General features: G+C 49.1%; 1 protein-coding gene across 1 annotated transcript in view; it reads left to right on the top strand.

Moving 5' to 3' along the window:
• The first annotated feature begins 14,205 nt into the window (after nucleotides 1–14,205).
• LITAF (lipopolysaccharide induced TNF factor) overlaps nucleotides 14,206–24,665 on the top strand; it is an 80,945-nt gene continuing 70,485 nt past the window's right edge. The window contains exon 1 of the mRNA XM_053554182.1: nucleotides 14,206–14,226. The gene's annotated coding sequence lies outside the window, so the exon portion shown is untranslated. The remainder of the gene's footprint in view (nucleotides 14,227–24,665) is intronic.

Below are 24,665 nucleotides of genomic sequence, written 5' to 3'. Positions count from 1 at the left end.
ATAATTGTATATCTTTATAGAGTGCATGTGGTATTTTGGTACAGGCATACAGTATCAGGGTTATTGAGGTATCTACCTCCTCAGGCGTTTGTCATTTCTTTGTGTTAGGAACATCCCAATTCCAATCTTTTTGTTATTTTAATTTTTTTATTTTTTGAGACAGAGTTTCATTCTGTCACCCTGGGCAGAGTGCTGTGGCATCATAGCTCACAGCACCCTCAAATTCTCGGGCTCAAGTGATCCTCTTGCTTCAGCCTCCTGAGTAGCTGGGACCACAGACGCCTGCCACAACACCCAGCTAATTTTTCTGTTTTTAGTAGAGATGGGGTCTTGCTCTTGCTCAGGCTGGTCTTGAAATCCTGAGTTCAAGAATCCTCCCACCTTGGCATCCCAGAATGCTAGGATCACAGGTGTGAGCCACCGTGCCTGGCCAATTGCAATCTTTTATCTACTTTAAAGTAAACCCTAACTTATTGTTGATTATAGTCACTTTATTGTGCTATCAAATAGTGTTCATTTTTTTTACCCGTTAACCATCCCCACTGTCTGTCTCTCCCTGCTACCCTCGCCAGCCTCTGGTAACCTAATTCTATTCTCTGTCTCCATGAGATCAATTGTTTTTAATATTTAACTCCCACATATGAGTGAGAACATGTGAGATTTTTTTGTGTGTGTGCTTGCCTTATTTCACTTAACATAATCTTCTCAAATTCTATCCATGTTGTTGCAAATGGCAGGATTTCATTCTTTTTGTGGCTGTAAAATATTCAATTGTTACCCTCACAATTTTTCTCTAAATCTAAAACTATTCTAAAAGCTTATTTTAAATATTGGAGGGTAGATATAAGATTGCTTTTTTTTCTTTTAAGTCAGGGTCTCACTGTGTTACCCAGCTGGAGTGCAGTGTCATCATTATAGCCTCAAACTCCTGAGATGGGTTCAAGCAATTCTCCTGCCTCAGCCTCCCAAGTAGCTGATATTACAGATGCAAGCTTGCCTGATTTTTGTATTTTGGGTAGAGATGGAGTCAATTGATCCTGCCGCCTCAGCCTTCCAAAGTGCTAGGTTTACAGGCCTGAGCTTGACTAATATTGCTAACTTGTTTTTTTGAGACAGAGCCTCAAGCCTCTACCCTGGGTAGAGTGCTGTGGCATCACAGCTCACAGCAACCTCCAGCTCCTGGGCTCAAGCGATTCTCCTGCCTCTGCCTCCCAAGTAGCTGGGACTACAGGCACCAGCCACAACGCCCAGCTATTTTTGGTTGTAGACATCATTGTTGTTTGCAGGCCCAGGCTGGATTCGAACCCGCCAGCTCGGGTGTATGTGGCTGGTGCCTTAGCCACTTGAGCCACAGGTGCCGAGCCTTTGCTAACTTTTAATTTTAACCCATGCAGACATTAAAAACTTCACTAAGCCACCATCTTTTCTTCCCATTATTTCACAAAGAAAGGATGGTTGGAACAGTGGGCTGACATCAATCGTGAATGAAGGATGAGATCTGAAATGGAATAAATCCAGGCTGATGGAGAATTCAGACTTTATGTTTTTCATCTTGCTGAGAACCTAGATTAATTTGGGGACCATGAGCCCTGGAGAGTGCAGGTAGAGTGAGAAATGGTTACAGAAGACCCCAGATGCTTGATGACAGTTGGCATCTTTGCCTTAGAGCACAGTTCTAGAATGTAAGGTGCTGGGTGGGCCGTGATGGGCAGCGAGATGGCAGTTAGAAGACTTGGTGGCCACCAGGGCAACCAGCCATCTCAGTCTGCTGAGGATTGAGGTATTTCCCAGGTGTGAGATTTACAGATGGGCAGTTGATCACCCTCCCTAAGCAGGTGGGTTGTGGGGGCTAAGCACAGGCCTGGCTCATGGAGACAGTGGCTGTGCCCAAGCTCTAGGAATGGGGAGGGCAGGACTTGGATGGCTAGATCATTTGAGTTTTTTTTCAAGGTAAGCTGAAAGTTTGGTTTTTTGAACCCTAAAATATCCAAGTTTCAAATGTGTGCAGTTTTTATACTGTAAAATGCTTTCAGGCCAAAGTAAACAACAGTGAGTTGTTCCACGCTGGCCCCGGGGCTGCCAGTTTGAGACTCTAGGAGCAGATCTCATTTGGATCTGTTGTGTTATTCTTTGGCCTCTTTGAGCCCAAGTTTCCCCAAGTGTGAAATGGGAATGATATTACATCTCCTGCAGATGCTGTGATCTGTTGGCATGTTGAATGCTCAAACCTGCACATAGGAAGCTCTCAATCACCAGGTGTTAAGAAGAAAACATCCACGTATAAACAACAGAAATGTCTATCACTGGATGAATGGAAAAATAAGATGTGGTCTATCTGTACAACAAATAGAAGAAAAGTTCACCCTCAACTAATAGAATATTATTCAGCTATAAAAAGGAATGATGAGGGGTGGTGCCTGTGGCTCAAAGGGGTAGGGCTCCGGCCTCATATACCAGAGGTGGTAGGTTTAAACCCAGCCCTGGCCAAAAACTGCAACAACAACAACAAAAAAAGGAATGATGTGCTGACACCTGCAACATGGATAAATTGGGAAAATATTATGCTCAGTGCAAGGAACCAGTCACAAAGGACCACATATTATACGATTGCACTTATCTGAAATATGGAGAATGGGCAAATCCATCAAGGCAGAAATTAGCTCAAGAGTTGTCAGAGGCTGGGAGGTTTAGGAGTAAACAAACTGGGGGTGGTACAATGCTAATGCGTATGGGGTTTTTTTAGAGGGAAAGAAAATGTTCTCACATTGATTATGGGATGGTTGTAGAAATCTCCAAATTTACTAAAACCCATTGAATGGTACATGTTACATGGGCGAATCGTAAGTCATGTGACTTTTACCTTGATAAAGTTGTCTTAAAAAGGAACGTAAACAAGCAGTGAGCACAGGTGATCACTACTCCAGCGCAGCCTGCTCCCTGTGCAGCCTTAGGTGGGCGCTGTCTCTCCCTGGGCCTCACCTGCCATCCAGGGAATGCGGGAGTTGAATCCAGTGTACTGAGGGTGCACTCAGCTCTGACAGCTTACAATTTTTATTGTGACAGATGGTCACATGTTTGCCAGGACTATCTGCTCACTGAGACACCAAATACTGTGGACCCAGGGTGGCCCACCAGCTCGGAAGCCCACCATTCTGCTGGCCGCTGAGTGTAAGGAACCAAGTGGACCCCAGTGGAAACACCCAGATGTTTGCAGCCGTGTGGCCATGATGTAATTAATGCACTTGCTAGTAGTTCTTGCCTGTTTGCTAAAACTCCTTCAGTTAAGTTCAACCTTGACGGCTGGGCGTGGTGGCTCATGCCTGTAATCTTAGCATTCTGGGAGGTCAACTCAGGTGGATTTCCTGAGCTCATGGGTTTGAGACCAGCCTGAGCAAGAATTAGTCCCCATCTCTACAAATAGCTGGGCACTGTGGCAGGCGCCTGTAGTCCCAGCTGTTTGGGAGGCTGAGACAAGAGAGTCGCTTGAGCTTCAGTGTTTGAGGTTGCTGTGAGCTGTGACACCACAACACAGTACTGAGGGTGACAAAGTGAGACTCTTGTCTCAAAAAAAAAAAAAGTTCACCCTGAACTAACAGACGAGGCAGTGTAGGCCAGGATAAGGGTGCAGGCTCTCATGTCCACATACCACTGTGTGGCCTGTGGCAAGTCACCTCACCTCTCTGGGCTTCTGTCTTCTCACGTCTGAAAGGGAGATGATAACACCTGCCTCCCAGGCTAGTGTCAGGGGTTCAGGCTATAACTAAAGACCCTTGGTCTGGGGCCGGCAGGGGTAGGGTGTCAGTCACAGCAGCCATTGTAACTCCTTTACCTTCTGGGCTCTGCTTCCCCTCCTGGAACGTGACAGGGTAATGAGACCATCGGTTCTCAACCAGGGCTGATTTTACCCCCCAGAGACTGCTTGACAGGCCTATCTAGCTATCAGGTTTTTTAGGCCTGCTGGCATCTAGTGGGTGGGGGCCAGGGATTCTGTGAAACATCCTTCAACACACAGGATGCCCCCCATCCCCCAGAACAGAGAATTGTCTAGCCCTAAAGTCAGCAGGTTGAAGCGGAGAAACTGTGGACTAAGATAATCTCTAAGATTCCATCCAACTGTCAAAGTCATCTGAACTTGATCTGTGTTGCCTTGGTTTTCTCAGCTTCCTGAGGCCATTCTGAGAATGTTGCTGTTGGATGATTCTCCAGTTCCCCAAAGCATAGACCTCTGCAAAATGGTACCTGACCTTTCCACCTCATTTTCCTCCCCTGTAGGGAATTATAATAATAATAATAATAATACCCACCTCCCAGAGCTGCTCTGATTGTGGAAGTAATAATAGTAGAATAATAGTGAGCAACAGGTAACACCCGGGTATTACTTGCCATGTGCTGGGCACTGGTGTTTTGCACATATCAACTCATCTAATCTCCACAAGCACTTGTGAGGCAGGTTCTATTATTACTTCTATGTTATAGATGAGGAGACTGAGAGATGAAGTCATTACTTCATTTATTTATTTATTTATTTATTTATTTTGAGACAGAGTCTTACTATGTTGCACTTCGTAGAGTGCTGTGCTGTCATAGTTCACAGCAAACTCAAACTCTTGGACTTAAGCCAGGGGTCCTCAAACTTTTTAAACAGGGGGCCAGTTCACTGACCCTCAGACCACTGGAGAGCTGGACTATAGTTAAAAAAAAAATCTATGAACAAATTCCTATGCACACTGCACATATCTTATTTTGAAGTAAAAAAACAAAACAGGAACAAATACAATCACACCACCGCCTGTGGCCCATGGGCCATAGTTTGAGGACTCCTAAAAGCGATTCTCTTGTCTCAGCCTCCTAAGTAACAGGGATTATAGGCACCTGCCACAATGCCTGGCTATTTTTTGGTTGTAGTTGTCATTGTCGTTTGGCAGGCCCTGGCCCAGGTTCGAACCTGCCAGCCCCAGTGTATGTGGCCGGTGCCCTAGCTGCTGAGCCTGAAGTTATTAGTTTAGATTATGCCTTTCCTGGCCACTCACACCATGCATGGGGTGTAGCATTTCTGTGCACAGAAACTGCCTGTGTGGCAGTCCCTTCCTCTGGGACACAGCAGTTGGTCTGGGGGATGCACACATATGATCCCAGATGGGCCCATCAGAAGCCTTCCCTGGGATTTTTTTCAGGTAGGAGCTGGCACAGGTTGGGAAGCTATGAGCTGCTAGTGGGGGAAGACGGCTTGACTGTGTGAGACCCATACACAGAGAAAACTGAGAAGAGAAGTGAGAGAGAATCCTGGTTGTGCTCTTATGCCTGGGTCAGGACCCCACTGTCCATGAGATGGCAAATTCCACTTTATGCCTGCACTGGTTCAAGTTGCATTTCTGTCCCTTGTAGCTCGGAGCCCTGACTGATCCCTTTCCTCCCCACCAGCACGACTGTGTCTCGCATGCATGTGTTTGAACCCTGTACACACATGGGTATATGGACCCAACTTGTGTGGACCTGTTGCATCTGTGTGTGTCTTATATGCACTGGCCAATAGTGGCATGGTCCAGTCTGCAGGGTTCTGCTCCCCTTTTCTGCCCTGGCCTTGAGATTGATCTTCATTATCAGGACTGATTGTTTCAGCATGTTAGAACTTGGTAGGGGAAAGGCCAGCATGGCAGACCTGGAATTCTGGGCTTGTTTAGGCTCAATTGCCCTCTCTACCTAGGAAAACCCCCTTCATGGAGGACGGGTCAGCATCTGGAGGTAAAAGGGAGAGAATCCCAGAGCCCTAGGACATCTGAGCTGGCAGGCACAGCCTTGTGATCACAGGTTGCGTTGTTCTAACTGCCCAGTGTGCCCCTCTCCTTCTGAGACCAGCAGCCTATTTCTTTGCAGGGATCCCTTCTCCCTCATCTCTGCTGTGAGGTTCTTGTAAGGCTGCCATGAGCAGTGTTACACTCTATGGGATCAGACCCTCAACATTTACCCTTTGCTCAAATTCCTCTGGGGCCCTATCTGTCCCATTAGCTCCTGATGCTTAATGAGTCACTCCACGATTTAGTGGCTTATACTACAGTAATCTTTCTGCTCTGATTTTTCATGGTTCTGGGCATTGACTGTGCTCAGCAGGGTGGTTCTTGCTTGGGATCCCTCACATTAGTGCAGTCATCTTGAAGACTTCTGCACTCTTATATCTGGTGGTTGATGCTGGCAGCCAGCAGGGACCTTGGCTGGTATTGTCAGGGTACACACACATGTACCCTCCTCTTATGGCCTGGCCTTTCTCACAGCATGGCAGCTGACTCCCAAAAGTTAGTGTCCCTGGAGAATAGGGTACGAGAACGTGGCACTTTAATGAATTTGCCTCATAAGTTACATCATACTATGTTCCCCATGCCCTATTATTCACAAATATCTCACCAATTCCAAAAGGAAGAGAGTCTCTGTCATTTATAGGCAGAGCATGGGGGAGGGGGAATGCTGTGGGCCATATTTATAATGTCAGCCTCTTGGGCTCACTTGGTCAAAGGCACAGACCTGGAGCTCTGCTTCCTGCCTCACTCCTCACTTGCTCACTCTGACCCCTGCCCCAGGGCTTCCTTGCTGTTTCTGGTCCTCCCAGACATACTCCCTAGCTTGGGCCTTTGCCCTTGCCGTTCCATCTGCTCCGGCCTCTGTTCCTGGGCATCCCCTGTCTCACTCCCTCTCAGATCTCACTGCTCAGGTTCGCCCTGTACTAAATTACATCTGCACCACACCCCAGCACTGCTCATACCTTCTCCTGCTTTGCCCACCCTATAGCCCTTTCCACCCTTTAACATCAGGCACATTTTCATTACTCATATGGTGCTTTGTCTGTTTCTCCCCCACTAAAACAGCAGGGCCAGGAGGGCAACAGTTGTGTCTATTGTGTTCATGGTGGGTCCTCCAGTGTGTAGCTCAGGGTGTGGCCCTGGCAGGTCGTCAGTGCTTGTATTCACACACTGGTGCTGGATGTGAGCAGGCAGGTAAGGTTCTGTATTAACTCGTTTAATGCATGCTCCAGCTGTCCTGCCATGGAGGAATGTGGCCAGACTCCCACTGGCCAGGAAAAGACCTGTCTCCCATACCATCTACTCTCTGTCAAGAGGGCTCAGGCCAGGATGGAAGGGGTGGGGGCAGGCCTGGTGGGGTGTGGTCTGGGCAAGTCTGAGGCTTAGTAGGCTCCTCCTGGGATGCTTGTCCCTGGGAGTTACCTAGGTAACTAATGTAGCAGGAGGCCACTGCTTCAGGTCCTCTAAGGATCTGAATCTTAATCCACTACTTATTCCCAGGCTGTCCTTGGCCTTGTCCTTTCCACAGTGTTCTCACAGATCGCAAGCTTTGTTCCAATCTGGTGTTTAGAGCAGAGAGTCTGGAGCCACAGGGGCTCACATCACATGCCCATTGTTGGACAGGTGACCTCTTTGTGCTTCAGTTTCCTTGTCTGTACAACTGAGATAGTAGTCGCACCTCCTTCGCAACTGTTGTGAGGATTAAATGAATTAATACAGAACAGTGCCTGCAGGTGGGAAGCCTGTAGGAACTGTGCTGGGATTGCTCATAGAGCTTGTTGGCTGTTTATCAGTGGTGTTTGAATATGAACAAGGACCCAGCAATTGCACTCCTGGGAGAGAATTTCACCCAAGAGAAATGAAAACGTATGTCCGCACAAACACTTGTACAGGAATGTTTATTGCAGGGTTTTTTGTAATACCAAAAGGTAGGAACAACCCCAAAGTCCATTAACTGACAAATGGATAAACAAAATGTCCCCCATCCGTACAATGGAATGTTACTTGTCAGTAGAGAGAAATGAGGTGACCATGTGTGACTGGACATGGATGAACCCTGGAAACATTATGCTGAGTGAGAAGACACAAAAGGCCCCAAACGGCATGATTCTGTTTATAAGCAGTGTCCAGAATTAGCAAATTCATAGAAGTAGACAGTAGGTTAGTGGTTGCCAGGGGCTGGGAGACCAAGGGTGAGGGTAGGCGGTGCTGGCTAAAGGGTGTGGGAGTTTCTTTCAGAGGTGACGAAAATGATCTAAAATTGACCAGGGTGTGGCCCTTCGCAGGGGGTTGTTGCCCACATCTGTGAATATATCAAAACCTGTTGGACTGTGCACTTTAAATGGGTGCATCATATGATCTATGAACTATGTCTTAATATCCTAAGGGTCTTGGCTGAGCCAGGCCATTTTTAGAGTATTTCTTTAAAATCATACCCATGGCCTCCAGGGGCCATTCTCGGCTGGTGAGAAGTCGGAATTCAGGGAGGTTTGTTCCTTTTCTGTGGTTTGCAGTTGTGTGAACTGCTTTATCTGCCTGCTCACATCCAGGACCGGCCACTTTCTCCTGCTTGTCTAGGGCCTTGGCTGCGTGCCCAGCTGCTCCCAGGCTGTCTGTCTGTCCATCCCTCAGCATCACTCCCTTATTCTACTTGTCTTTACTCCTTGGAAGGGGCTCAGGCAGGAGACCATGTTGGTCAGTAGAGGGGCTTTAATTTGGAGAGCAGTCACATGGGTGCCAGCAGAGCCAGACGGTGGGAAGGCAGCCCTGGGTTGGGATGGACATGGGGAGGAGCCCAGAGGAAGGTGACTAGAGCCCCGAGGGCTGGGCTAGAACTGTAGGGAGATGCAGAGAGAGGCAGGACAAACAGCATGGCCTCTCCCTTCCTCCACAGGGCCTGGGAAATGAGGTTGAGGGGTCACCCCTGGGATCAATCAAGTGATCAAGCCATGGGATGCAGAGCCAGGAGGGCCCCGGCCACTCAGACGGCCTCTCAGGAGCAGTGACAGGCGCCCATGAATGGGACTGCTCCCGCCCCCTAGTGTATGCCTTGGAATAAGTCTTTCTCCTCTTGGAGAAAGCCACTCCACAGTTTCTCCCAAGCCATGGCTTCCCCAGGTGTCACCTGGGTGTGTCCCTGTGTCCTGTTTCTGCTCCAGTGTGTGCAGATGCAGTCATTGTGGTTGGAGCTTAAATAGGAGGGGGGACCCTGGAGTGGGAGAAAGGTGTCTGGGAGAGCGAGAGGTGGAGGCTGTGTGAGGCTGGGGCTGGGTAGTGGGGGTCACCCCACCTGCCTGATTGGGTAGAAGCTGAGAGGCTCAAGACGGGTCTGAGATGGCAGGGGCGCAGAGGGAAAGGCATGCGTGGGTTCTGGGTTCACATCCCCCCTCTGCCCGTGGACTCTGGGCAAGTGGGCTCCCTAACCATGCCCCAGTTCCTTATCTGTAAAATGGGGCTAAGAATCACATGTCACTTAGAGGCTGTACAAACTCACTGGCAGTGACATGTTGGTAGCCATCAGCCTGGGTCAGAGGGTGACCCAGTTGGAATGCTGTGACTCAAGCCCACAGGCTCTGGGGTTCCAGCCCAGCAGTACTTCTGGCTGGCTGTGTGCCCCTGGGCAAATCCCTCAGCTTCTCTGAGCTCTGTTCTTCATCTGTGAAGGGAACAGTGTTGTCCATCCCACAGGGGTGTGTGTGAGGATTAAGTGGGATCAGCACAATGCACGCCAGGGGCCTTCCTGTTCATGCCTTGTTCTCTGTCCTCCACACGGGGTATCTGTCCTGCCCGCCCGCCACAAACCCGTCTCTCCTCTCCCCGGGTTTGCTCCCTTCCTTCTCAGTGGTGTCTCGTCAATGAGCAGACATGGCTACCGCTGTGCCTTGTAGGGCAGCAGGGCACAGTGACTGGTGCTCACTGGAACTTGACAAGAAACTAGGCTAGAACTGAGTTTAGACACCATTGTACTGGGGCAGGCAAGGCTGTTCTGCCCCTTGACTGTGACTCAACAATTAGGATCAGATTCTGCATCCAACAGTGTCCTTGGGACTTGCCAGGGGGACAGTGGTGGCCCCCACCCAGCATTGAGTGAAAAGACCCCTAGCCAGGCCCTACAGAGGCTGACTGTGGCCGTGAAGAAGGGGCAGCGGTTTGTGGAGCCTTTGGAGAGGCAGCCTTCTGCAGCTCTGCATTGAGGGTCTCCCTTGGAGAATATCTCATAACCTCAATTGTGTGGTGGGTGTCAGCTCTGCCATCCACTATCTGTGTGACCTTAGCAAAGTTACCTCATCACTGGGCTTTGGTTCCCAGGCTGCCAAACAAGCACTGGGAGAAGACCCCCTCATTCATCTGCTGGTTCACTGAATCATGCATTCAATCGTGCCACAAACATTTGTTGAGCACAGACTAAGTGCCAGGCACTGTGCACTTTCTGGGTTTCTGGCCCTTCCTCAAAAAGGCAGCATGGAGTGGCCGTCCGGAAGGTCCTGAGCTGTGACTTTAGGCCAGTCCCTTCACCTCTCTGTGCTTCAGTTTCCTTGTTGGTGACGTGGAGCAGTGTGACTATAGCTCCTCCCTGAAGGGGGTGTGGGGATTGAGTGAGATCATGTATGCTTAGCCCCAGCACCTGAACATGCTCAAAATGTGTCTGTAAGGAGAAACAGGCTCGGGCCTGCGGAGTGGGCAGTGGAAGACCCCTTGCCAGGCCAGGCCTCTCACCAGGCTGCTGATGGTAGTGATGACTGACCCCAACCCCAGGTCTCCCCAGCATCTGGGCTGTCTTTGGAGTAATAAATATCTGGGGTGCCCACACCAAGACGGCCCCATGCCAGGCTCTGCCAGGAAGAGGGAGAGACCATCACTTTGGCCAGATTCCTTCCAAGTCTCCTTACTCTGAAATAGGGACCAGCAGGGTGAACCTTGTGCCTGGCAGGGGCCACTGCCCACGCAGGGCAGTCAGGAGGCTGATGTGTGGGGTTTGCATCGTGACTATCTGAAAACAGGGAAACCCCGTCAGGAAGCACGTGAGAACTTCAAGGCTCAGGAGGACACAGAGGGCGGAGGGGCCCAGCTGGGGACACCCTAATTCCCAGGCACTGTAGCCCCTGGAGCCTTTTCAAAATGTTTTTTAGGGTTATCTGGATTTTACTTTTGTTGATTTATGACTGGATATTTCTTCTAGAAAATACTTCTCATGTAAAGATTTTACTTTTGTTCCAAATATCTTAAACATTAGTTTGACAGCATATCCCCAGGGGAACTGCCCACAGGGAGAATGAAAAAAGTGTGTACTGGCCGGGTGCAGTGGCTCATGCCGGTAATCCCAGCACTCTGGGAGGCAGAGGTAGATGGATTGCCTGAGCTCAGGAGTTCAAGACCAGCCTGAACAAGAGTGAGACTCTGTCTCTTAAAAATAGCCAGGCCTTGTGGCAGATGACTGTAGTCCTAGGTACTTGGGAGGCTGAGGCAAGAGAATCGCTTAAGCCTAAGAGTTTGAGAGTTTGAAGTTGCTATGAGCTGTGATGCAACGGCACTCTACTGAGGGCTGCGCCAGAAAGGGAATAATTGTTGTCCTTTGCCCACCTGTGGGGTACATGCTTTTTTTTTTTTTTTGAGACAGAGTCTCACTTTGTCACCCTTGGTAGAGTATCGTGGCGTCATACCTCACAGCAACCTCAAACTCCTGGGTTCAAGCAGTCCCTGTGCCTCAGACTCCTGGGATCACAGAGCTCTCCACAGCGCCTGGATATGTGTGTATATATATATATATATATATATATACACACACACACACACACATACACATATATATATACATACATATGTATATATATTTTTTTTTTTGGTAGAGACAGAGTCTCACTTTCTGGCCCTCGGTATAGTGCCGTGGCCTCACACAGCTCACAGCAACCTCCAACTCCTGGGCTTAAGCGATTCTCTTGCCTCAGCCTCCCGAGTAGCTGGGACTACAGGCACCCACCACAACGCCCGGCTATTTTTTGGTTGCAGTTTGGCCGGGGCCGGGTTTGAACCCGCCACCCTCGGTATATGGGGCCGGCACCTTACCGACTAAGATATTTTTTTTTTTTTGTAGTTTTTGGCCAGGACTGGGTTTGAACCTGCCAATTCCGGTATATGGGGCTAGTGCCCCACTCCTTTGAGCTACAGGTGCTGCCCTGCCTGGATATTTTTTGAGAGACAGGGTCTTGCTCTTGTTCAGGCTGATCTTGAACTCCTGAGCTTAGGCAATCCACCCGCCTCGGCCTCCCAAAGTGCTAGGATTACACTAGTGGCGTGAGCCACTGCACCTGGCCAGTACACACTCTTTTCACTTTCCCTGTGTGCACCTGGCTGGACACTGAAAGAATAAGGGTAATTCTAGAAGCACAGGACAGAATGAAAAGTGCATGTATTTTGGTAAACTCTGAATTTTCATGGCGGGCACTTGACTTCAGTTCTACCCAGTGGAAATATAATGAATGTGAATCACACATATCACTTTAATTTTCTTGTAGCAGAGGAAAGGAAATTAATATTAACAATATTTTTTATTTTGTTCAGTGCATCTATAAAAAAATTATCATTTATTTTAATCAATATTTTAAAATATTCATGAGCTATTTAATCTGGTCTGCATGTCACAGTCTCAGTTCCCACCAGCTGCTTTTCAACCTCTCAGTAGCCAACGTGGCCAGTGGTTGCCACACCAACAGGATAGTTTTAGACACTTTCTTTGTAGAGAAACCTTGATATTTTTTCCCTCTTAATGTTATAATTACTTGGACTTGTGTCAGTGTCTGGTTCTTGTGCTTCTTTTGTTTAAGAAGGTGGATGAATGGAAAGATCATCTTTAAGATGAATCTCCTTTCTTTGCCCAGACTTTGGATGTCTTTTTCTCTCTCAGTTTTTATCCTTTTCTATTTTAAAAAATTCCTTCTCCTGGCATTTTATTGTAAAAATGTCCAAACAAAGAAAAATTGAAAGAATTTTCTAGTAAAAACCCAGATAACCTCCACCCAGATATTTTGTCATATTTGCTTTATTACTTACCCATTCATCTGTCCACCCACTCATCCATCACGCTCTCATCCATCATCCACTTGTCCATCCATCTGTTCATCTATGTATCTATCCACCCACACAGCTACTCATCCACCCATCCACCCACCCATCCATCCATTCTCCCATCCATCCATCCACCCATCCACCCATCCATCCACCCACCCACCCATCCACCCACCCATCCATCCATCCATCCACCCATCCACCCATCTATCCATTCTCCCATCCATCCATCCATCCATCCATCCATTCTCTCACCCATCCATCACTCTATGGATTTTAGTTTTTTGAAACATTTGAAAGCAAGTTGCTGACATCAGTACCCATTCTCTTGAACACTGACTCATGGATTTAAATAATCAGAGTTGACTATCCAAAATAAATTTTTTTCTTTTTCTTTCTTATTTATTTATTTTTTTTAGAGACAGAGTCTCACTTTGTCACCTTTGGTAGAGTGCTGTGGCATTACAGCTCACAGCAACCTCCAGCTCTTGGGCTTAGGCAATCCTCTTGCCTCAGCCTCCCAAGTAGCGGGGACTACAGGCGCCTGCCACAATGCCTGGCTATTTTTTTGTTGCAGTTTGACTGGGGCCGGGTTTGAACCCGCCACCCTCAGTATATGGGGCTGGCACCCTACTCACTGAGCCACAGGTGCCACCCAATAAATTTTTTTCAATGTGAAAAAATAGAAGACAGGTTACAAAGGAAGCCAGTTACATATATCTGCAATGAGGTTCTGGGATATAAAAATACCTGTGATTCCTGTTGGACTCCTGCTAATACTATCATGCACATTGTTACATTAGGAATTCAAGTTAAATGCTAAATGTCAATTGCAGGTTAGTGAAAATAAAAATGTATTTTTTTCCTATTCAATTTCATGGATCCTTTGAATCTGAGGATCCCTATTCAATTCTTAGTTCATAAACTCCCAATAAGTCATGCTATTATTATGTTAAGGCAAATATTATCAATGGGAAATACTTAGCACTCACTACATGCATTATCTCAGTTAAACTTCTCAACAAACCCATAGGAGGAGGACTGTTAACATTCCCATCTTATGGCTGAGAAAACTAAGGCCTGGAGAGGTGGTGTGATGTGCTTGGGTCCCTGGCTGGCAGGTGACGGGCTCGGCTAATGGTCTGTTAATCACAGGTTTGCTCACCGGCTTGTGTGCCCTTCACAGGCAAGCGCTGTTTTGAGTCCCTCATGGATTGTTTTATTCAGTTCTTACAGCAGTTTTACGAGGCCGCGGATGAACCCTCATCTTCCACTGCCAGCAGCAGAAACAGACCTGGCTGATGTGAGCAAAAAAGGAAGTTAAGGAAGAAAGTTGAGGAGCTCATCCCTGGTGTGGAAGACAGATGAGAAGGTGAGCAGCAAAGGCCTACCTGGAACAGGTCAGCTCCGTTCCCAGTTGCAGCCCCGGACCCCCTGCAGTCACACTGGCTCCAGGCTGTGGGCAGTCCTGCCACTTGCAGTGGAGCCAACCCTGTCCTCCTTTGTGGTGCTAGTGCCCATTCCTGGTGGCCAGACACCTGACTGCCCCATCCTGGCTCTAAGGAGGCTGGAGAAACACAGGGCTGGTGAGGGGGGAGATTTTCAAGCCTGGGCAGGCCCAAACTATGACCCGTGCCCAGTGCAGATGGCCCCTCTTCTTACTCTCTTTTACAGCTGTTTAAACTGAGACTCAGGGAGGAAAAATAACCCTCCTGAAACGGCCCCAGTGCTTGCTCTTCCCGACCCTCCTCCCGCCTCGCCTGTAAATGTCCAGTGTCTTTGTGGCGCCCTGAATCCCAGGCTGGCCCTGTGTGTGGCCATGCTGGGCACAGAACTGTGCTGCCGAGACACAGGCCTTGGAGTCAAAGACGACTGGGGTCATGGATCAGAAATGTGATCCAGAGGAAAGCCCACAGGGCCCAGGGTGGGCCTCTGATGACTAAAGGGTTTCGTCTGGGGATGTTGACCCAGAGGAGGGGAGACAGGAGGGAGCTGCAGAGCTTGGGTTTGTGTTTTCCTTCCCCTTAGTCAGAGGGAGGGGCCCCTGGAGTCTCAGCTCCTCCTTGAAGTGGGTGCTTTGGGGTGTCTGTGGTCAGGCAGGTGGTCTTCATGGCCACTTGAGCTGTGTCCTGGACACAGCTGGGTGGTGGGGGAGAGGAGGAGCGCTAAAAAGGGCAAGAACCAGCAGTGGGCCTGGCTCCAGCTGGAGTGCGTGCAGACCTTCCACCTGCCTGGAGTGGCGTCTGCGTGCGGGCACGTTGTGCGCACATCTACGCACATCTACGCATCTGCTCCCACACATCTCTGTGTGCTACCTGCGTGTGGGGTGTGTGTTCTGAATGTGCGTTTGTCTGTCTGTGTGCACTAGCGAATGCTGGTGTGTCCGCATGTCTGGGTGTCCATGTGCATGTGAGTTGTTGGGGTTCCACGTGTCCCTCTACGTGTGTCTCTGGGTGTGGGTCAGCAGCCTGACACCTGCCCATGAGTTTATGGCACTAATCACAGCAAACACATTACGGCACTTCTGGTGCACTTTCCATATATCGACCCAGTTAACCCAGATGGCAATCCTTTCAGGCGAGTACTATTGTTATTTCAATTTGCAGATGAGGAAACTGAGGCACAGAGAGGTTGAGTGACTTGCCTGAAGCTGCAGAGCTGGGATTCAAACCTAGGCTGGGTGCTCTGAGGCAACTCTTGGGCTATCCCAGTTCCTTGCTCAGGTGGACCTGGGGTGTTCTGGACCCAACGGACGGGTGCACCTCTGGAAATGCTGCAGCCTGGAGTGAAGTGTGTGCAGTGTCATGGGGCAGGAGAGGCCTCCTTCCCTAGTCCCCACAATGAGGGCTCGAACAGGGGCTGTGATCACAGGAAGCAGAGTAGTAGCCCACTGGGCCCCATCCCAGATCCCAGATCCCAGAGCCGGCCTTTGTTTCTTTCACTAGGGGCCTCTGTGGGAATTCCTCCGGAATTCCAGGCATTTGTCAGAACAAGGGCAGAGGTGGGAGGGAGGCGCATGGAAAACTCCAGCCTGTGTGGGGACTGAGGGCGCAGCATGGTCATGTGCCTGGGGCTGGGCTCTTCCCAGAGGTTGTGGTGTTTGGTGGCATTTGTAGAACCGAAAGCAGGGCCTGGGTGGAGTCTGCGTTGGTCCTGGAGTTGGGCCAGCAGCCCTTGTCTGGCTCGGCGGAGCTTCCTGGTGCCAGGGTGCCCAGGCCAGGGGAGCCTGGAGGGCCACGGACTCAGGCACAGCTGTTTGTCCTGAGCTGGGACTGCAGGAGCTTCCCTGGGCTGCCTTCTGCTTTGCAAACAGGGTTTCCAGTAGGGAGTATGGTGTGCCAGCCCCTCTGTCCCTGTCACCTCTTTGAATTTACTGTCTTCTTTTCCTGGTCAAGCCAATCCTCCTTACCCTTCTCTGTCCCCGGGCAGAGGGGTCAGCTGATGGCCTAACCTGCCACCACCCGCGGCACCTGTAGTACCTTGATAGAGACCCCCCCGAAGAGACATGTTCGGGTCCTAACCCAGGCACCTGTGAATGTGGCCATATTTAAAAATAGGGTCTTTGCAGATGTAATCAAGTTAAGGCTCTCAATATGAGCTCGTCCTGGATTTAGGATGGGCCCTAAACCCATCGAAAAGTGTCCTTAGCCAGAGGAAGATTTAAGACAGACACAGGGGTGGGGGAGAGGGCCAGATGAGGAGGGATACAGCCAGAAGCTGGAAGAGGCAAGGAAGGAGTCACCCTCTAAAGCCACCCAAGGGAGCTGACACTGGTGACTTCAAACTTCCGGCCTCTGGAACAGAGAATAAATATCTGTAGTTTTAAGCTACTCAGTTTGCAGTATTGTGTCACAGCAGCCACGGAGACTAGTGCATCCCTGTAGTCAGCCCCTCCTACAACCCCATCGTAATAACCTGGTTATTTATCTCCTGCAACCCTGAGTTCAAATTCCTACTCTACCACATGCTTGAGCTCAACCTTGTTGAGCCTCAGTTTCCATAAATTTGAAGAGGGACAGTAATATCAAAAAGTAACCAGGCAGTGCTTAGATGAGCTGGGCACACGGGGAAATTAATTGCTGTCATCATGGCTATTGCCATCCATGGGATGCCACCTGTTTGTTGTTCATGCATCAAAGGCAAAGGCAAATTTAATATGGTGAGGAGGTGTACCCTGCCCTGGAAATAAATATATCTAGAAATGTTTAGCCATCACAAACCATTGATAAAGTCATCTTGGAGGATGGTGTCACTGGCTCAGGTGGATATATTAATAATTAGTGGTAGGGCAGCTGCCTGCCCCACTGACCAGCTCTCATTCATGCAATGCCCATATCCTGAGCATCCTGGCCAGACACTGTGCCTGGCACTGGGGACACCAAGCCAATCAAGCCCAAGGAATGCCCTCAGGGATGTTCATTTGTGGTGGTGGTGGGGTGAGTGAATAAGGAGAGAGATGGCACAGGCTGGGGAGGTAAGAGGTAAAAGGTGGGAGGCCCCACTCATAGGGATCAGGGCCTGGGTTTCTTGTAGCAGGGAAAGCCTGAGGCCAGAGAAGGAATAATTAGGCCAGGAGAAGGTGGGGGAAGGCATTCCAGAACAGCACGTGCAAAGGCCCGGGGGCAGGATCATGTGGCGCCACAGGGATGTTTCTTGAGCAGCTAGGGCACAAGAAGTGGGGCAAGGTTTGCAATGAGGCCCAGGAGATTCCCCTGACGAGAGCAGGCCCCACAGGGCCTGGGACTTATCCTTAGGGCCTTAGAGTGTTCTTGGTAAGTGAAGCAAATTTGAAGCAACCCCAGATTGAGGCGGAGGCAAGACTTCCTGCAACAATTACCGAGTTGTTCCTCAGGGGGAATCCCTACTTTATGCCCCAGACCATTCGACTGTTCATGCCAGGTGGGGAACTTTTCCATCCAGAGGGGCTGAGGGTGGGGAGGGAACACCCCCCCCAGAGGCGAAGGGTCTCATTTCCAACTGACCCTGCTGACTTCCCCTGTGTGCGCCCAGTGCACAGTAAGAAAGGGCAAAACCCAGCTCAGACTGACACTCAGCCAGTGTCTGCGGGTCCTAGAAGGGGTCCTGGAAGACACGCCAACCCCTGCACTCTCTCATATTTGGTGGCTGATGCTGAAGCTTCCACCACCCCCCTTAGGTGGCTGTGGTGCTGGGAGATGTTTGCAAAGTGACAGTCCAGATCTGGCACTTACCCCTCACTGAGCTCTGGGTGGAGGAGCATTTAACACCTGATGGTGTTTCATGCTTACCTCACCCTGGGAGCTGTGCAGACTGTAGCTCTAGGTGTGAGCCAAGGGCAGGATTTAAACCCAGCTCTGTTTACCCCAAAGACCTGGGCCCTCAACCACTGAACTCCACTCTCTCATTAATCCCTCACACCCCACCATGAGTTCCTTCCCCGAAAGCAGGTGCAGCCAAGAAGAGGAAGGAAGAGGTAGCCACTGTGAGTGTGGCTGCTAACTGCTCGCAGCTGAGCTGTGCACCCCTTATCAGCACTGGCAGCCCAGAGAGAATGGCAAGCTTGGGATGGGCCTGCAGCCCAGCCCCCTTGGCTCTGATGCAATTCCTTGCAAGCATCAGGTCAAGGACAGGCTTCAACCATTCTATTTCTTTGTCCCTTCCTCAAGAGAACCACTACCTTCTCCAAAAAAACCCACATGCGGGCGGCGCCTATGGCCCAGTCGGTAAGGCGCCGGCCCCATATACAGAGGGTGGCGGGTTCAAACCCGGCCCCGGCCAAACTGCAACCAAAAAATAGCCAGGCGTTGTGGCGGGCGCCTGTAGTCCCAGCTACTCGGGAGGCCGAGGCAAGAGAATCGCCTTAAGCCCAGGAGTTGGAGGTTGCTGTGAGCTGTGTGAGGCCACGGCATTCTACCGAGGGCCATAAAGTGAGACTCTGTCTCTACAAAAAAAAAAAAATAATAATTAAAAAAAAAAAAACCCACATGCATTCAAATCCCCATCTTAGGCTGTGCTTCTAGGCAACCAAGAAGATGAGGTATGTCTGATGTCCCCAGCTTAGCATCTTCCCCAAAGTCCTCAGCACCTGCCAGAAAGTCTTCCCACCTTGGCTCAGCCTTTAGAATCTTTCACATCTGAACCCTGCTCAGCTCCTGGCTGCACAGTCCTGTGTGACAGTCCAGCACTCATGAGAAGGGGCAACACCAACTCCTCTCTTTATTTATTTATTTTGAGACAGTCTCACTCTGCTGCCCTGGGTAGAGTGCCCTGGAGTCATAGCTCACAGAAACCTTAAACTCTTGGGCTCAAGCAATCCTCTTGCCTCAGCCCCCCAAGTAACTGGGACTAAAGTATGTGCCACTATGCCGGGCTAGTTTTTCTATTTTTAGTAGAGACACATTCTCACTCTTGCTCAGGCTGGTTTCTAACTCCTGAGCTCAATTGACCCACCAGCCTGGGCCTGCCGGAGAGGTGAGAGCCATTGTACCGGCCAGCTTCTGTCTTTTCCCTTTCATTGGGTTCTTTCTGTAGAAGTGAGATCTCCACATGCCTCTGTGCGAGGTGCAAGAATTTAGTGTGTTGATTTGGGCTGCCTGTTCAGCAAGGTGTTTTCTTAGAGCTCTAGAAAACCCAGCTCACAGGGCGCTCAGCTGGAAGAGAAAGGAGAGGTGACTCGGCCGTTCTTTTCCCATGAACATGAAAAGCTGGGAAGGTTCCAAGTACAGCAGGTACTCTGGGGCCCCACCAACCTCAGGGTGAGTAATGGCTGTTGGGTAAGGTGACCTGCTTGGGAAATGAATCAGGCCTTGTTCTGGCTATTGAGTCATCACAACAGAATGGGAAGTATTTTCTCCTCCCTCATCTTCTTCTTCTTTTTTTTTTTTTAATGTAAGTTTTATTTATTTATTTATTTTGTGGCCGGGGCTGGGTTTGAACCCGCCACCTCTGGCATGTGGGACTGGCGCCCTACTCCTTGAGCCACAGGCGCCGCCCCTCCCTCATCTTCTTCAAAGAACATCCTTATCTCTGTTTTTGTTTTTGTTTTTGAGACAGAGTCTCATTAGGTAGCCCTCGGTAGAGTGCCTTGGCGTCACAGCTTACAGCAACCTCAAACTTTTGGGCTGAGGCAATTCTCTTGCCTCAGCCTCCCGAGTAGCTGGGAATACAGGCACCTGCCACAACACCTGGCTATTTTTTGTTGCAGTTGTCATTGTTGCTTAGCTGGCCCAGGCTGGGTTTGAACCTGCCACCCTCGGTGCATGTGGCTGTTGCCGTAACCGCTGTGCTATGGGCGCCGAGCCTGTTTTTGTTTTTTTAACTAAAGAACATTTAGTTTATCTTGAGGACGTAACTAAGCTGTTACCACCCCAACCCCATCCTGAAGACAGGTTAGTACAGTGACTGTCAGAAAACAGGTATGAATAGTCTGAAGGATTAGAACATTAGCTGACCCAGAGCAACTATCATCTAAATTATCATAAAAATGTTTAAGTAAAACAAAAAACAAAGACAAAGAAAAAGGGTGGGGGCAATAGGGGTTTCAGAGTGAACAGAGCCTCACATTTCATGTAATATATTTAAATCTTGGCTAGAGTGTAACAAAATGGAAACAAAATCTCCACGACAGCACCCTGTCCACACCTGTGTCCCAAGCCCACCCCCACCCTCTGTGTGTCTTCCAACTCAAATTATTTCCCGGCCTGTTGGGCCTGCCGATGAAGGAGCAGGTAGATCTTCTCTTTAATCCAGTCTTTGTTATAAGGCTGGTATGTCTGGGTATTGGCTGGGTAAACCAGACAGCTGAGGTCTGCCAGGTCATTGATAACTGACTGATACCGTATGTGGTGGAGGGACTGCTGAGATTCATTCTCTTCATATCTTCATACATTTTACAAATGCCTCCGTGCACCTATCCACAGGTCAGAGCCAGTGTGAGTTCTGTCTTCTGGCCTCTAGTGTAGGCACCAGACTCTCTTTGCTGTAGCTCCTCTGTCCCTGTCTTTTAAGGGCTGTGTTTGCCTTAGGCCAGTGGAGAATCAATAGGCCTTGTTTCTTTAAAAATTTAGTATATTATGGGTGGCACCTGTGGCTCAAAGGGGTAGGGTGCTGGTCCCATATGCCGGAGGTGGCAGGTTCAAACCCAGCCCCGGCCAAAAAAAAAAAAAAACTGTAAAAGTTTAGTATATTAGGATTACTAATAAATGCTGAAAGTCACACAATCCATGTGAAACTGGGTTACACCAAAGCAGAGTGTATTGTTTTGTGTGACAGGGAAGTCAGGAGTGCAATAGCTTCAGGTGTGGCTGGATCCAGGGGCTCAAGCTGGTGTGGATCTGGCCCCATCTCTTGGTCCTGCTGTTCTCTGTGTTGGGTTCATTCTTGAGTAGGCTTTCTCTATCTGCTGTTTAAGATGGTGCCTCCCAGGTCTCCATCTAGACTTCCATCTCACTAGCCTAGTAAAGAATTCCTCTACCTAAGAGCTCCAGCAAGAGTCTCAGGGTTGAGTCTCACTGGCTCAGCTTGGGTCCCCTGGTCACTGGGGCTGAGGAGGTGCTGGGTAGCCACTGGCTGGCCTCAGTCCTGTGCATGACCAAGGATAGGGCTAGGAAAGAGGGATGCTTCCCCAGCACAGGTGGGAGATGCTGTCTACAGCTGGGTTCCTAGCAGGATGGAATTATACTGGAAAAAGAGCATGTGTGTGTGTGTGTGGGGGGGGGGGGTATCTGGAGAAGTAGGTGCCTGAGTGTGGTTAAGGGCTTCCCTCCTAGCAAAGGAGGCTCAAATTCCCAATTTCATCAGACTTAAGGAAATGAAGTAATGAGGTCTTTCTCGTAAGTGTTGGGGAACTACTTTATACTATTTATAGGAACAAGTCCTAAATTATGGGACTTTCTTTAATCATCCCAGGCTCTGAAACTCCTGAGGAAGTGGCTTAGAGCATGGGATCTGGAATTGTCTCCCATATTAGAACTCCGGTTCTACACTGACTAGCTGTGTGACCTTGGGCAGGTCACTTGACTTCTCTGTGTCTCCGTTTCCTCATCCGAACAACAGGGGTCATGACGTTTCCTGCCTTGTAGGACCACTGTGAAGATTAGATGAGGCTCCAGGAGATGAGGTGACTGGCCCCTGTCTCAGGGGTAGGGGTTAGAACTCCCAAGTTCTGAGCTCTCTCTGTCCACTGCACTGGCACCTACGTAGCAGGAGCTTGCTGACTGTTGAATGAGAGAATGGAAGGTTAAGAAGAAAGATTTATCTTTTTCTGCTTTGGTTTCCGTCACTGTGTTCTTTTGGTACACAACCTGGGGGAACTTGGGAGTTTCTTTAGAAGCCCATCCTAGAGGCTGGGCACTTGGGCTCACTCCTGTAATCCTAGCACTCTGGGAGGCTGAGGCAGGTGGACTACTTGAACTCAGAAGATTGAGACCTGTCTGAGCAGGAGCGAGACCCTATCTCTACTAAAAATAGAAAAACTAGCTGAGCATGGTGGGTGCCTGTAGTCCCAGCTACTCAGGAGGCTGAGGCAAGAGGATCCCTTGAGCCCAGGAGTTTGAAGTTGCTGTGAGCTATGATGCCACAGCACTCTGTGGAGGGCAACAAAGTGAGACTTTGTCTTAAAAAAAAAAAAAAAAAGAGGCTTATCCTAGACGTAGTTCCTCAGAAGCTGACCCTGAGAAAATTTAGGTGCAAGTAGTTTATTTGGGAGGTGATCTCAGGTGACACTATAATCTCACCTGACCATGCTGACTTTCAGAGAGTCATGGCTGCTGGTTCTTTTCTACCCTCCAAATCTCATGCATGGCTGAGTGCAGTGGCTCACACCTGTAACCCTAGCACTCTGGGAGGCTGAGGCGGGTGGATTGCTTGAGCTCAGGAGTTGGAGACCAGCCTAAGCAAGAGTAAAACCCTGTCTCTATTAAAAATAGAAAAACTGCAGCAAAAGGATCATTTGAGTCCAAAAGTTGGAGGTTGGTGCCCCATGATCGCATTAATGTACACAGCTATGATTTAATAAAAAAAAAAAAAAATGGAAAAAACCCCCAAAAAACAAAAGTTGGAGGTTGCTGTGAGCCATGATGCTACAGCACTCTACCCAGGGCAAGAGCTTGAGATTCTGTCTCAAACAAACAAACACCCCCTGAAATCTCTTGCATGTTCCTTTCTTGGCCAACTCCTACCTGAAACCACATGCAGAAGGAGCTCTGGGAAAGTGGCTTTTCAGCTTAAATGAGTTGGCGTAAGAGCAGTTCAGCCCAACAGTTTGTCCCACCTTCTCGAGTCTCCAGTCCAGAACTGGGCAGGTGGGGCATCTCTGTTCTCAACGGACGTGACTTCTCATTCTCCCAGAGCTACTTGGCTGCTGTGTCCTGGTCTCAGGCAGCCTGCCACGAGGGGCAAAGTGGAAACAAAGCCACTTTAGGCTTAGCCTCAACATTTGCAATGTCACTTCCACTGCACTCTAGGGGTCAAAGCAGGTTATGAGGCCAGCCAGATCTGAAGAGTGAGGAAATAGATTCTACCTCTTATTGGGAAGAGTTGCAAGATACTGTGGCCATGTATTTCATTTTCTTTTCTTTTTTTTTTGGCTGGGGCTGGGTTTGAACCCACCATCTCCGGCATATGGGGCCGGTGCCCTACTCCTTTGAGCCACAGGTGCCGCCCCCATGTATTTCATTCTCAATCTCTCATACTTCCCTTCCCTAAGCCACTTAACTGTCTTCTGTTGGAAATTTGTCAAGATAAATATATAAACTACTGTGACAGTGAAAATAGAGCCCCCAGAGATGTACAGTGCACACCTTGTGCAACCATCATGATCACCTTGCTGCCCATGATGCTGTGAGAGTCACTATTCCCACCCGCCCGCTGTGGGAGGCGTCTGTTGTTTTTGAAGGGCACAGTAGCTGTCTACCTCTATTAAGTGGAGGAACTAGAAACTGTCTTCTATTCTAGTAGGACTGACCCTCTTAAACGCTAGGGGTGAGCATATTGGCAGGAATTCTATCACTGTAACCACAGGGCCTGACCAGAAGATGGGCACATGACCCGGCCCCCAGTGAGATTTGGTCATGATACATTGGCTGGATCTACTAGGAAATAAATATTTTCTTCCACCAGGAATGTTTAGCTGGTTGTGGATAAGCGTGGAACAACTGGGGGTCATCTTTGTGACCAGGGGAAGGGCCTGCCTGAGGATGATTCAGTCACAGAGAGCAGAGTCAGGAGATGGAGACGGTGATGTCATTTGTGTGCTGAAGTCCTGACTATGGACTTTGCAACTGTGTGAGCCAGTAAATGCCCTCTGATACCTAAAAGATAGTGATGCTGTATAACTGATTGGGTCATGATGAGGATTACATGTACTCATGATATATGAAAAGTGTGGTTCATAGAAGCAGCTTAAAGGCCAGCTCTTAGGAACTTCTTTCTCTTCAGTGAATACAGTTCTGACTCAAAATCCATGAAGTGCAGTAAACATTTGAGAACAATCATGAATCAGTGATTCAGAACTGAAATTTCACATCACCACCTACCCCTCCTGTGCTCTTCATGATACCTGGTATTGTTAATTTATATTCTGAAAAGATGGAAGAAAAGTGACAGCTTTAAATAACACGTGAAATGGTGCAAAAAGAATCTGGAGAGACACCCTCTTTGTTTTCTCTGCAAGAGGAAAGAAAGGGGGAGCGCAGGGCTGTGGAGGTCTGTAGAGAAGGCCTCCTCCATCTGCACAGAATTTTAAAAAGTTCACAAGTGTGGGGCTAGAAGCGGCTATCCCTTGTGACTGCCTTCTTCTTGGGCACGCTGGCCGCTGGGGGTTGTTTTTCCTGG

This window comes from Nycticebus coucang, chromosome 12, assembly GCF_027406575.1.
Source record: "Nycticebus coucang isolate mNycCou1 chromosome 12, mNycCou1.pri, whole genome shotgun sequence".
Classification (NCBI taxonomy): Eukaryota; Metazoa; Chordata; class Mammalia; order Primates; family Lorisidae; genus Nycticebus; species Nycticebus coucang.
This window is presented reverse-complemented; position numbering and strand designations above follow the sequence as displayed.